The 11972-nt window shown below is 30.3% G+C and overlaps 2 long non-coding RNA genes across 2 annotated transcripts in view; one reads left to right on the top strand and one right to left on the bottom strand.

Moving 5' to 3' along the window:
- The first annotated feature begins 336 nt into the window (after positions 1-336).
- The window catches only part of LOC122271975 (uncharacterized), a 69465-nt gene continuing 57829 nt past the window's right edge, over positions 337-11972 (top strand). The window contains exon 1 of the long non-coding RNA XR_011638376.2: positions 337-439. This is a non-coding gene — a long non-coding RNA (uncharacterized LOC122271975). The remainder of the gene's footprint in view (positions 440-11972) is intronic.
- The window catches only part of LOC139427236 (uncharacterized), a 42884-nt gene continuing 33868 nt past the window's right edge, over positions 2957-11972 (bottom strand). The window contains exon 2 of the long non-coding RNA XR_011638377.2: positions 2957-3278. This is a non-coding gene — a long non-coding RNA (uncharacterized LOC139427236). The remainder of the gene's footprint in view (positions 3279-11972) is intronic.

Genomic DNA, 11972 nt, shown 5'->3' with positions numbered 1-11972 from the left:
TAAAAATGCCTTTTTTAAAGATGAAAAAAATCTTCATACTTTTTAAACAACAGCGTTTCCATATTCTAATTTATTAATTTGATTACTACATTTGAAATTTTATCAATATTTTTAAATTTTAAAAATATTAAAATTTAAAAAATGTTAATTTTATGAAAAAATTGAAATAAGCTTTTATTTAAGGTAAACATTTCCCAGATAAAAAAACAAATGAATTACGATTGTTTACTATTTAAATATCTAATTCAACTGGAAACAAACAAACACGATTGCATAACTCAAAACATAAACTTCTAATAGTGAGAAGCGAAATATCGAGAACTTTTTTCCCCGTCCATTAAAGATAGCTATGCGGAAGTCTTATTTCGTGTTTTTTGATCCATTAAATGAAGGTCATGCATTTCTCCTTGGATGACCCCCATGTTTTTCCATCTATTGGGTAAGTTCAGCAACCTTATGTGCCCCCTCATCAATCGAAATAATTATTTGCTTTTCTGTATCCTTCTAAAAATTTCAATCCAGTTTTGATTTAGAACACTAATTGTATCTACAAACATCAAAGTACGGTTACATATAGAGTGTTTCTTGTTTACGAAACAGCAATTAAGCGTGATATTCGAAACATAGTTTAAGTCTAAAGCCGAAACCAATAAAACCTTTTCTAAAACTAAAAAAAAGATTTTTTAAGGTCGTGTGAAATAAAATAAAAAAAATGAAAGGCTGACTTGTAAATAAACAATAAAATGCTGTAAAAAGAAGGTAATTTTAAGGGTAAGAAGGTAATTAGGGTAAGGGTAGAAGGAATTAGATAAGGGTAAGAAGGTAACTTACATTTTATGAAATAAATCTTATTTAAGCATTGAATAAACGATATGTGTGTGCGTGTGTGGTCCATTCTAAGTTAAATCGACCAAAATTTAAAAAAATCTCGTTACTGTCATGTATCAAGTCACAGATTTTCATGAAAATTTTTTGTAGAGAAGTTCTTTCATACAGGGACCGATCAAGACAAATTCAGGCCCAAGGCTCACAAAATTTTCCGGGTCCCTAACGAAATATTTTGAGATTAAATTTTTGAAGAGTAGTCCTAACAATAAAAAGAATCTATTAAACTGCATGATTCAAGAGAAACATTTTAAAAATTTTGAAAGCAGACAATTGAAGATTATTTTTCTAAGATAAAGTTTACGCATCTAAATATTAAAAGCAAAATATAAAACAACAAAACAATGTTGTATGAAAACAAAAATAGTTTGGTGACCACAAACAATTAAAATCAGTGATTTTTGCTAAAAGTCACGGATAACTGAATTATTTTAAAGATTGTAGCCTTCCATCTACAGCTTTACAAATTTGTTAAAATAAGCTATTAGTTCTTGTTGACACTAATCATTTATAAGACACTTTGCGAATATGCATTCTCGTTGTTTTTGCATTGCAAGTCGTTGGAGTAAAAATTGCACCAATTAAAATTCAGCTATACTTTCGAATTCGATTAGTGCAATGTTTACACGAGTTTGGTTCATCACAATATAAAGAAATTTGATATAAAAATACCTTTTTTGAGATAAAATGTTTCTTTCAGTATTTTTTTCTTTTAAGAGTAATATTGTGGACTTTTTACTAATTTTTGAGGCCCCACCCCAAAAAAGTGTGGGCCCTAGGCCCATGCCTATTAGGCCTAGGCGATAATCAGGCCCTGCTTTCATAAAAAAACTACTTAAATAATATTTTCAGAATTTTTTTGGACAAAACTATGCTTAGGGGTGAAATTTTGATTCAACTTAAGAAAATGGCGAACTAAAGATGATGGCTCATATGTATGTATTATTTTATTTATGGGCCAATATTCAAGTTTTGGTTTCATTAGAAAGAAACATTTTAACACTATGCAATTAAGCTATTAAAATGCTGAAAATATTTATACAAGTTTTTAAAAAGTTTTATTGAAATTATTCTTTTTTTTGTTTTTTTTTGTTGACATATTTGAAGAATGTTTTACTGAGAATTAGCAACTTTTCAACATAAAAAAATAAAGAGGAAGTTTTTTTGTCATTAAAGAAATAAAAAGTGGTTTTTAGCAAAAATAATTCAAGATTTTTTTTACATCACAAAAACAAAACCTTATTTTTTTTTCCATAACGCTATAAGTGATGTTTTTCAATCCAAAAAAAAAAAAAAATCAAGGTGTATTTTGGTTTTGGTCCGTACAATAAAAAAAGTGGTTTCAGTGAAAATAATTGAAGACGTTTTTACAGTGCAAAAACTAAGTTTTTTTATCTCACTCTTTTTCTCAAAATTTTAAACATTGTACTTTTAACATAAAAAAAAAATTAAGAGGATATTTTTTGTTTTTTTCTCTTTTAAAAAAAGGTGGGTTTTAGCCAAGATAATTCAAAAAATTTTTGTAGTCCCAAAACGTAGGTTTAGACCTCAATTCAGGAAAAAAGCAATAAAAAAGGAGCTACCACGGAGGTAGAAGAGCGGAGCGAACAGGGGTGGAGCCTCCCAGTGCTATAAAAAAAATTTATTTTGGGTAAAAATCACCTTTTATACTTTTACCAATCAAAAAAAAAAAAAAAAATTTGATTTTTTTTTAAATATTGAAAAATATGATAATTAACATTACGAGAAGAAAAATTTGAAATCTGAACTTTAGTGCTGTAAAAAAAATTAATTATTTCCGCTATAAACTTTTTATTTTTTTAATGATAAAAAACAAAAAAAATCCTCCTAATGTTTTTTTCTTATGTTTAAAAGTATGATATTTATGCCCGGGGGAAAATGAGGTGGTGATAAGGGTTACTTCAAAGGAAAAATTTCTTAAAATTTGCCAGAAAAAACTATTTCAATAACATGACGAGTCACCGTCTATAATTTCGCTATTTTCGTAAAATGAATCAAATTTCAAAATGGCCCTCTAGTTGTAGTTTTGCTCCGAAACTTCTGGAAAAAACTATTTTTATCGATATTTTATTTATATTTTTTTTAATTACATCCATCATTTGCTCTCTCGAGCATGAAAGTCTTGCAGTCCAATATAACAAAGAAATATCTCCAGGGGCGGAGAGCGTCTTGAAACTAAAAGAATTACGGGCCTCCTGGAGGGCAGAGCAGTTCCATAGATGCCCGCCAGTTCAAGGAATTTGTCCTGAGTCAGGCCACCAGCATTCCAGAAAATAATAGTCGTTGGGGTTTAGAGTAACAGGCCTCCTCGTGGTGCACCCTGGATAACGCTGAATCTGTTACAGCTTTCGTCTTTATCTTGCAGTCTTTTCCTACAATGAAGGCATCTCCAATTATTACAAAAAAATGTCCTTTTAAGGCAAGGTCAAAGTCGTTATTTTATCAAGACCGCTTTTTTAGCAAAAACATTTTATGAAAATATGTGACATAACAGCAACGGCTATTGCTCGGTTTCATTTAAATTAAGCCATATAAATATATATATATATATATATATATATATATATATATATATATATATATATATATATATATATATATATATATATATATATATATATATATATATATATATATATATATATATATATATATATATATATATATATATATATATATATATATATATATGTATATGTATGTATGTAAGGTTCGCATAAGTTTAATTTTATTACGGCAGAGAATAGTTTAACTTTTATAAAAAAAGGTGGCAACATTCACATACGAAAAAATAGAACGCATCGCTTTGACATATATGTCGCTGTTTATTATTTTTTATTAAATACTTTTGTAAAATATCTTTTCACTTCTTTATTATATTTCATATTATCTAAATTCTTTGTCTTTCAACTTTATCTTATATGGCGCAGCCGTCTTTTTAAAAAAGAACCTTTCAACAACTTCTTTTTTCAACATTGTCTACTTCTACATCGAACTTCTTTTATCGCTACATTTTAAATTCTTTTCATGGAATTTTGACTGCCAACGAGGCAAAAAAGTATTCATCATTGGCTACTACTCTTCCAGGTAAACCTATTTTGACAAAAAATAATATTTAACCGAAGAAAATTTGAAAATTGGATTCCATTACATACTGATTTCTTCTCGCCAAACAGACGTCGCCAAAACAGATTCGCTGCACTTTTCTCGCCAAGATGTCAACAGACGTGAATACTGTTTTAAATGCCTTGAATGTGAACGACTGACTCATTTAACTGTCGCCCAGTTAAAATCAAACTTGCGTTTAAGAAATCTTTCGCCCAATGGAAATAAAAATGACTTAATATCGCGTATAGTTAATGATAATATAAAAAGAACAGGTGATGGAACTTTAGATGAACTTTTAACTCTTAGCACGCAATCGCCAAATGATGACAACATACAATATTCCGAAGAAAATTGCTTCGATAACTCAGAATTATTGACTAAAATTGAATTACTTCAGAAACAAGAGGAATTTTTAAGCAGTTAACATAATCGTCAACTCCCCCCTTCACCTCCTCTCTCGCTAAGTGATTCTAATATTGCAGCAATTCTCGTAACATTTATGGAGACTCAAAAACAATTACTGGACAGACAAGTAAGTCAACCAAATATCATTCAAATTACATCCACTAATGATACCGCAAATTCTATTTCAATATTTAAAGGAGATGCTATTGACAATGCTTATGAATGGATAAAAGAAGTAGATAGAATTGCGACACTAGCTAATTGGTCAGATGATTTTAAGCTAACTAATGCTATTTCTCGCCTCGCTGGATCTGCAAAAAATTGGCAAATGACACAAGGTAAAGTTTATAATGAATGGACTGCATGGAAAACTGCCCTCGCTTCCAGATTTAAAATGCGTATTACAATGCAAGAATTTTTAGCTCATCAGAGTGCTCGAAAATTAAAAATTAATGAAAGTTTAGTTGATTATATTTATGCTAAGGATGCTCTTCTTGAAAAAGCTCCATTTATTTACTATACCACAAGCTGATCGCATTTCTATGATAATTGGTGATATTACAGAAAGAAAATGGCAGATTGTCTTAGTTACTCAGAATTCGATTACTGTCGAAGAATTAATTGACAGAGCTGCCGCACTTGATGCAATTCGAAGTTTCAAACAAGAAAATATGTCACGCCAATCAGCTAACAATTTATTTTCAGTACCGAAAAATCAGTCAAAAAATTTCATTTCGCACGTTGAACAAAGACGTAAATATAACCCTGCTACTGACGATTTTCAGGATATTACTTGCTGGTGATGCGGAGAAAAATGTCATGCTTCTTTTATGTGCAGTTTATCTCCTCCTCAACGAAATTTACCAACAACTCAATCACGAAATTCTTCACGATCCGTTCAAGAATCCAACATCAAACCGAGAACTCAGCTCCCGTTGACTAGACACTCACTTAGTTCCAGTAATAATGAACCACGTAGCTCCACCAGTCCAAATTATCCAAATTTACGTCGCAACACAAATCGCAACATTCCACCCACAAGATCTGAGCCTGCAAATGAAAATGATCATTCTATAAACTGTATTAAAACTCAAACAAATAAGCGTGCCTTAATACCTGTTACGATTGACAATAATACAGAAATTCAAGCCCTCTGTGATCCTTGTGCAGACATTACCGTCATTCAATATTCTTGCGTTCCTATTAATGCTGTTATTCACCCATAGACTGATGGACATTTTCAAGTCGTCGACATTTTAATAAACCCTATTGGATGGATTTCTTTAAACATCAAGGTTGGAAACATTGATAATCTAATGACCAAGGTTGGAATTTGTTCCGAACTTCCATTTTCGCTCATTTTGGGATTTGATTGGCTACACCAGTGTTTCCCAAAGTGTGGTACGCGTACCCCCAGGGGTACGGAGCAGTTTAGCGGGGGTACGCGTTCTTATGCGAATTACGAAAATTTCAAAAAATTTTATTTAAAAACAAAGCTAGCCATGAAAATTTACGCGTACGCATTTTTCTGATGGCTATTTTTTGCAGAGTTAACAATTAATAATTAGTGGTGTCAACAGCCAGTTGTGATTTTTACCTTTTGTGCAAATTTTTTATAGTAAAAAATGCATTAACTTTTTTCATTAGGGGTACACAGCGTTACGACCAGATGGAAGATAGATATGATTAAACGAACAGTAGGAAAACGCTTTAATTCTGAAATGGATGTAAAATCCGCATTCAATACCATTCGCATCAGAGAATCTGACGTCCACAAAACTGGTTTTGTAACAGCTGACGGACATTATGAATTTCTTCAAATGCCATTTGGTGTCACTAACGGCCCATCTACGATGACAAGAGCAATAAAATGTGCTTACGACCACCTTGCTGAACATAATGTAAATACATATATTGATGACATTTCAACTTCACACTATAATTTTGATTACCACCTTAAAGTTATTTACAATATTTTTCAAGCTACTCGTAAAGCCGGATTCAAGCAAAATCCAGGAAAGTCACAATTTGCTGTATCAGAAATTTCTCTTTTTGGTCGAATTCTTTCCCAAGATAGCGAACGCCCTGATCCAGAACGGACAGCAGCAGTTGAACGTTACTCTACTCCAGGGGTCGCCAAACTTTTTGGATCATCGACCCCTATATAATTTTTCGAAGTCTCCATCGACCCCCGTAAAAGTAATTTTCTGTTAATTAAAATAAAACTCTATTGGATACTGTGCTTGTACATTTACTTTATAATTTTAAACATTTATTAAAGTAATAGTACATTGTGTAACGATAGTTTTATGAAAAATATAATGTTGAAATTTAAATACCTTAATATTTATTAAATAATAAATAATTAAGTAGAATAATAAGTAAAGTAACTACAGATTTACTGCTTCTTAATTAATGAGATGGTTGTTCCTGGTGTTTTTCTGCAAGGTTCGCTATATTGGGTTCAAAATTGGTCAATTTTAATCTTAAATCCCCTTGAAACTCCACATTTAATTTATTTCTGTTACTTACTAAGTTAAGTTACTTAGTTAAGATTGAATTTATGTCACTGAAACCGGCTTCAACCATAAAGAACTTGGAAATGCTAGCATAAATGGCTGAGTTATTTTGTAAAGTTTTACATATTTTTGCATTATATTTATATTTGTCCAAAATTTGCTTATTGTTAAATTTTTAAAAAGCGTCTTAAAAAGCTTCAAGATCCGATAATAATTCAGCAAGCTCATCTTGCAGGTTGATGTGCACGTTTTCAATTTAAACAGAAAATGGAACAATAATCGAATCAGGGATGTCAATGTTTTCCAAGTCAACAAAGCGCAGTTTAAAACCGTCGCTCAATTTTTGAAGATGACCTGTATACATTTCCAAGGCTTCTTCTTTTATTTCTAATTGTCGCAGATTTGAAAAATACTGATAATTCTTACGTAGCGATGAAGATCTAAATAAATTTAATTTTACTTGGAAGCCTAACAGTATTGTTTGAGCTTCGATAATTGTTAAATCTTTTTATTGCAGCTTTATTGTTGTATTGCTCTGTATAGTTGTTGTATTGCTGTTTACTACTAACTGGAAATTAAACTAAACTTATTTCATACAAAATTGTTATTAAGAGCAGTTAAAGACACACATCAGATTAAAATAATAACATTTTCAAAAATTTTGTAATTTTCGTAAAAAAATACAAAGTGTGCTAATTTTGTCGCGGGCTGTAAAAATCCATATTATTAATGCCTACCTTCTTTTTTACATTTATTGATAATTAAAGTTGATACTAAATTGAACGAATGGCTTTATCGAAACAATAGCTAACTATCCAAAACTATAAAAGTTTTCATATTGACACTGCAAATATTCAACACTGTTCACAGTTTGCAAAGATAGCTGAAACTGCGTATGATATGTGCTTTCGTAACGTCAATGCTCGTCGCAAGTGACATTTGGACAAGCGCACATATGCATATGACTTATAAACCAGAAGTGCAGAGTTCGTGCCACTGACCGCTGGTACGTAAATACTTGTTTCACCCGAATAAATATACGTTTATTAATTTATGTTCTATAAAAAAACTGATATTAAGTCAATCATAAAAAAATTCACAAATTTCACATACTCAATAAGGTATGTGCGATTTGCATATTATGAACTGTTTTTTCTTCGACCCTTACGATTCGGATCGATCCCCATTCGACCCCTGGCTCAGATCGACCCCCGCTTCTGTTAAATAGACCCCTGAGGGTCTATATAGACCATTTTGGCGACCTCTGCTCTACTCTAAGAACAATTCATGAAGTCCGCAGTTTCCTAGGATTTGCCAATCAGTTTAGAAAGAGCATTCGAAATTATGCTGTTGTTGCAAAACCGCTCACAAATATTCTTAAAGGATTAGAAAAGAAGACAAGTAATGCGACAATCACTTTAACTGATGACCAACTTCGAACATTCGAGACTTTGAAAACCAGGATCACTACCGCTCCTATTCTTGCGTACTTCAAACAAGGACTACCAGCCTTTGTAGAAACTGATTCATCTTATTCTGGACTAGGTGCATGTTTATCTCAAGAGCAAAATGGAAAACGATGTATCATTGAATATGCATCACGGACTTTAAAAGATGCTGAAACACGCTACCACAGCAACGAGCAGGAGTGTGCTGCTGTACACTGGGCACTTACTGAAAAATTCCTCCTATATCTTATTGGTCACAAATTTCAGTTGATAACAGACGACTATACGACTGCATATGTTGTTACGAAATCATCTCTCAATCGGAAATTCGCTCGATATTTGGTGGATTTTGCACTATTTGACTTTACAACTATTCATCGACCTGGAAAAGAAAATGTTATTGCCGATCATCTCTCACGTTATCCAAAACCAGCTATTTGCGTAACTGTTACTGCAAGCCGTGAATCTCAGATTTGTGAAAAACAGAACAGAGATGACTTTTGTCAGTACATTTTTCGCCTACTCAAAGAAGATAACCACAATAAAGAGACTTTGTCAATTATATCCAATTGCAAGATTGAGAACAATACTTTTGTAAGACTTAAAGACAATGGATTGAAATCTGTTGTTGTAATACCGAAATCCATGAAAGACAGAACATTGATTGCTTGCCATGATGATGTCTGACATATGGATTCCAAGAAAACCCTTCACAATTTGCAGCAGCGCTATTGGCGGCCACAAATGCGAAAGGATACCAAATTATATGTTCGAAGAGTAGTATAGGCAGCGCTACAGCGTAAACAGCAGGGGGTCCCCATTCCTGACGTCATAATGGAAAGTCAACCGGAGCTTATTTCTGCCCCAACCGGAAGTGGCTTATTTCTGCCCGCCCATAAACCGGAAGTTGCTTATTTCTGACCTCCTATAAACCGGAAGTTGCTTATTTCTGCTCGTATACTTATTTCTGCCTGCCTGTAGTTTCGATTTTAGTTTCGGTTTCTGTTTATTATTTAATTTATTAGTTTTTTGAGGGTGGCAGCACTTATTATTCTTAATATTAGTTTTTTGAGGGTGGCAACACTTATTATTTTTAATATTAGTTTTCAAGGATGGCAACACTTAGAAACTTTGTTATTTGGGGAGATATTGTATATTATGAAGTTATGACGTCATCTTTTATTACATAACATATGAATGATATCATGCTTTACTCTAGTGGTGCCATCTATGTGGGAATAAAATAACTTTAAATCTATTTCAATATTTAAATGTGTTCTATTATTATTATTTATTAAATATAATTAAGGCTGAGGATCCAACTCACGACATTAAAAAGCCTTCGTGGGTCAGTAGTTGGATATCATAACCACTGACCCACGAATGCTTGGCTAGATATGTGTTAATAAGTTAAACTTTTGTATTCTGAACACGTGTATAAATGAAAAGGATTTGATATCGATATCATCCTACAGTTTCATCGATATATTTTTCACTTAACCCTTGACAGTTATTAAATATTTATTTCTGCCCCTCTTAATGCTATTATAATTAGCTTTTTTTTAACATATAGTTGATGTAATAGACTTTAATTATTATTAACCTAATCAATATTAATGAATGCATTTTAAAATAAATTAATTCAATATAAAAATAAAAATTGCATTTATTTAGTACTGTGAATATTAAAAGTATTAGACTTAAAGGTTTATTAATTTTACATCAATGAATATTATTTTATAAGATTTTATTTTATCATTTATTTTATCATTCGTCTGGATTTACGGATATCAATATAGTCTTGTCATTTTTGAACCCAGAAGACAAGGGAACTCCTAGATCTTGAGACAATGCATGTCTTTGAAGTGGACTTTGTGAGTACGCATGTTATAAGAAGAGGAAAACCACGAAAACCTCATACGCTTAGTCCGACGACAAGTAGTGGGCTTGGTTTTTGTTAACCAGTATCCTGTGAATGTACAGAGATCAGAGGAAAAACTTAAGGTTTTAATAAAATAAAATGTTATCAAATGATATATATTCTCATGGTGTCATCTATAATTAAAATGTTAGAAGTTTAGTTATTTTTTGATATATGTATAGTTGATATAAATTACTGTAATTATTATTAAACTATTCAATATTACATATTATTATCCTATTCAGTAAGAAAGTACCCCCTTTAATAATTAATACAAAAAAAGTTTCAGAACAATATATAGAATTCTCTGAAATAAACTAGAAAATAAATAACTTTCTTTTAAAAACTAGAAAATTTTTACAAAAAGCAAAAATATTTTACTAAAAGATAGAAAAATTTCATAAAAATAAGAAATATTTTCTGAAATGTTAGAAATTTTTTACAAAAATAAAAAATATTTTCTGAAAACAGGAAAATGTTAATAAAAAGTTTGAAATATTTTTACAAAACTATAATCTATGATTTAATTAATCTATTACGCAATCACACTAATGATGAAAAAATGAATACGATATTAGCAATGAATGGTTGTTAGTTGAAAACTGGACAGATGCCTTTGATTTCACCTAATTTTTAGTTTTGCAAGAACTCCAACACATATTAATTTAGATATTTAAGAAATATAAATTTTATTAGTTTTCTATAAATCATTTATGAAACAAATTATTATCTAATTTAAAACTAATATATATATATATATATATATATATATATATATATCAATATATCTACGGTGTTTATTCAATCATATTTTTATTAAAATAAATACATTAATAACTTTAATTTTATTTTCTATTAGAAAATGAGCAACGACATATTTATATTATCAATTATATATTATATTTACTTAAAATTTCAAAAAAATTGTTTTAAATCTAAGAAACATGTAATGCGAATTTTTGCCGTTTTAAACTCACTTATATTCAAAACATATTCATTTTATTATTATTTAATATTTTAATAATGCAAATAACTTACTTTATTTTGAAAATACGAGTAAATTCAAAAGTATATAACCTTTAACGGATATTGATTACAGAACTTGGGAGAGCCATGTTATCTATTTTCGCACATAATTTTACAAAGATAATGTCTGTCCGGGACGGTTGGGGTTTATCCACATTTTATCAATCAGGCAAAATAAAAAGTATAACATAGTGCTTCATAATTGTTATAGAACGTGGGAATACAACTATTTCTCAGAAAATTGTTAAGAAACATATGATGTATGCTCGCAGAAGTGGTTGGATGAAACTTTGAATAAAATGTTATTTATTTTATTAAAATATATTTTGTCTTTATTGAGCATTTTCACATGCGAAAAAGTTTATATTATCAAGAAAAAATTGCACTCTTTAATAATTCATACAAAAAGTTTCAGAAAAATATGTGGAATTTTCTGACAAACTCGAAGTTTTATTTGCAAAAACATAAATATTTTTATAAAACTGACAAATTTTTAACAGAAAGTAAAAAATATTTTCTTAAAAGAGAAATTTTTTTTGTAAAAACATACATATTTTCTTAAAAGATAGAAAATGTTTAACAAAGAGTTAATATATTTTCTTAAAATACAAATTTTTTGTAAAAACATGAATATTTTCT

Source organism: Parasteatoda tepidariorum, chromosome 12 (assembly GCF_982258835.1).
Source record: "Parasteatoda tepidariorum strain Cologne lab strain chromosome 12, Ptep-v5.0, whole genome shotgun sequence".
Taxonomy (NCBI): domain Eukaryota; kingdom Metazoa; phylum Arthropoda; class Arachnida; order Araneae; family Theridiidae; genus Parasteatoda; species Parasteatoda tepidariorum.
Note: the sequence above shows the minus strand (reverse complement) of the source record. Positions and strands in the feature narration are given on the sequence as shown.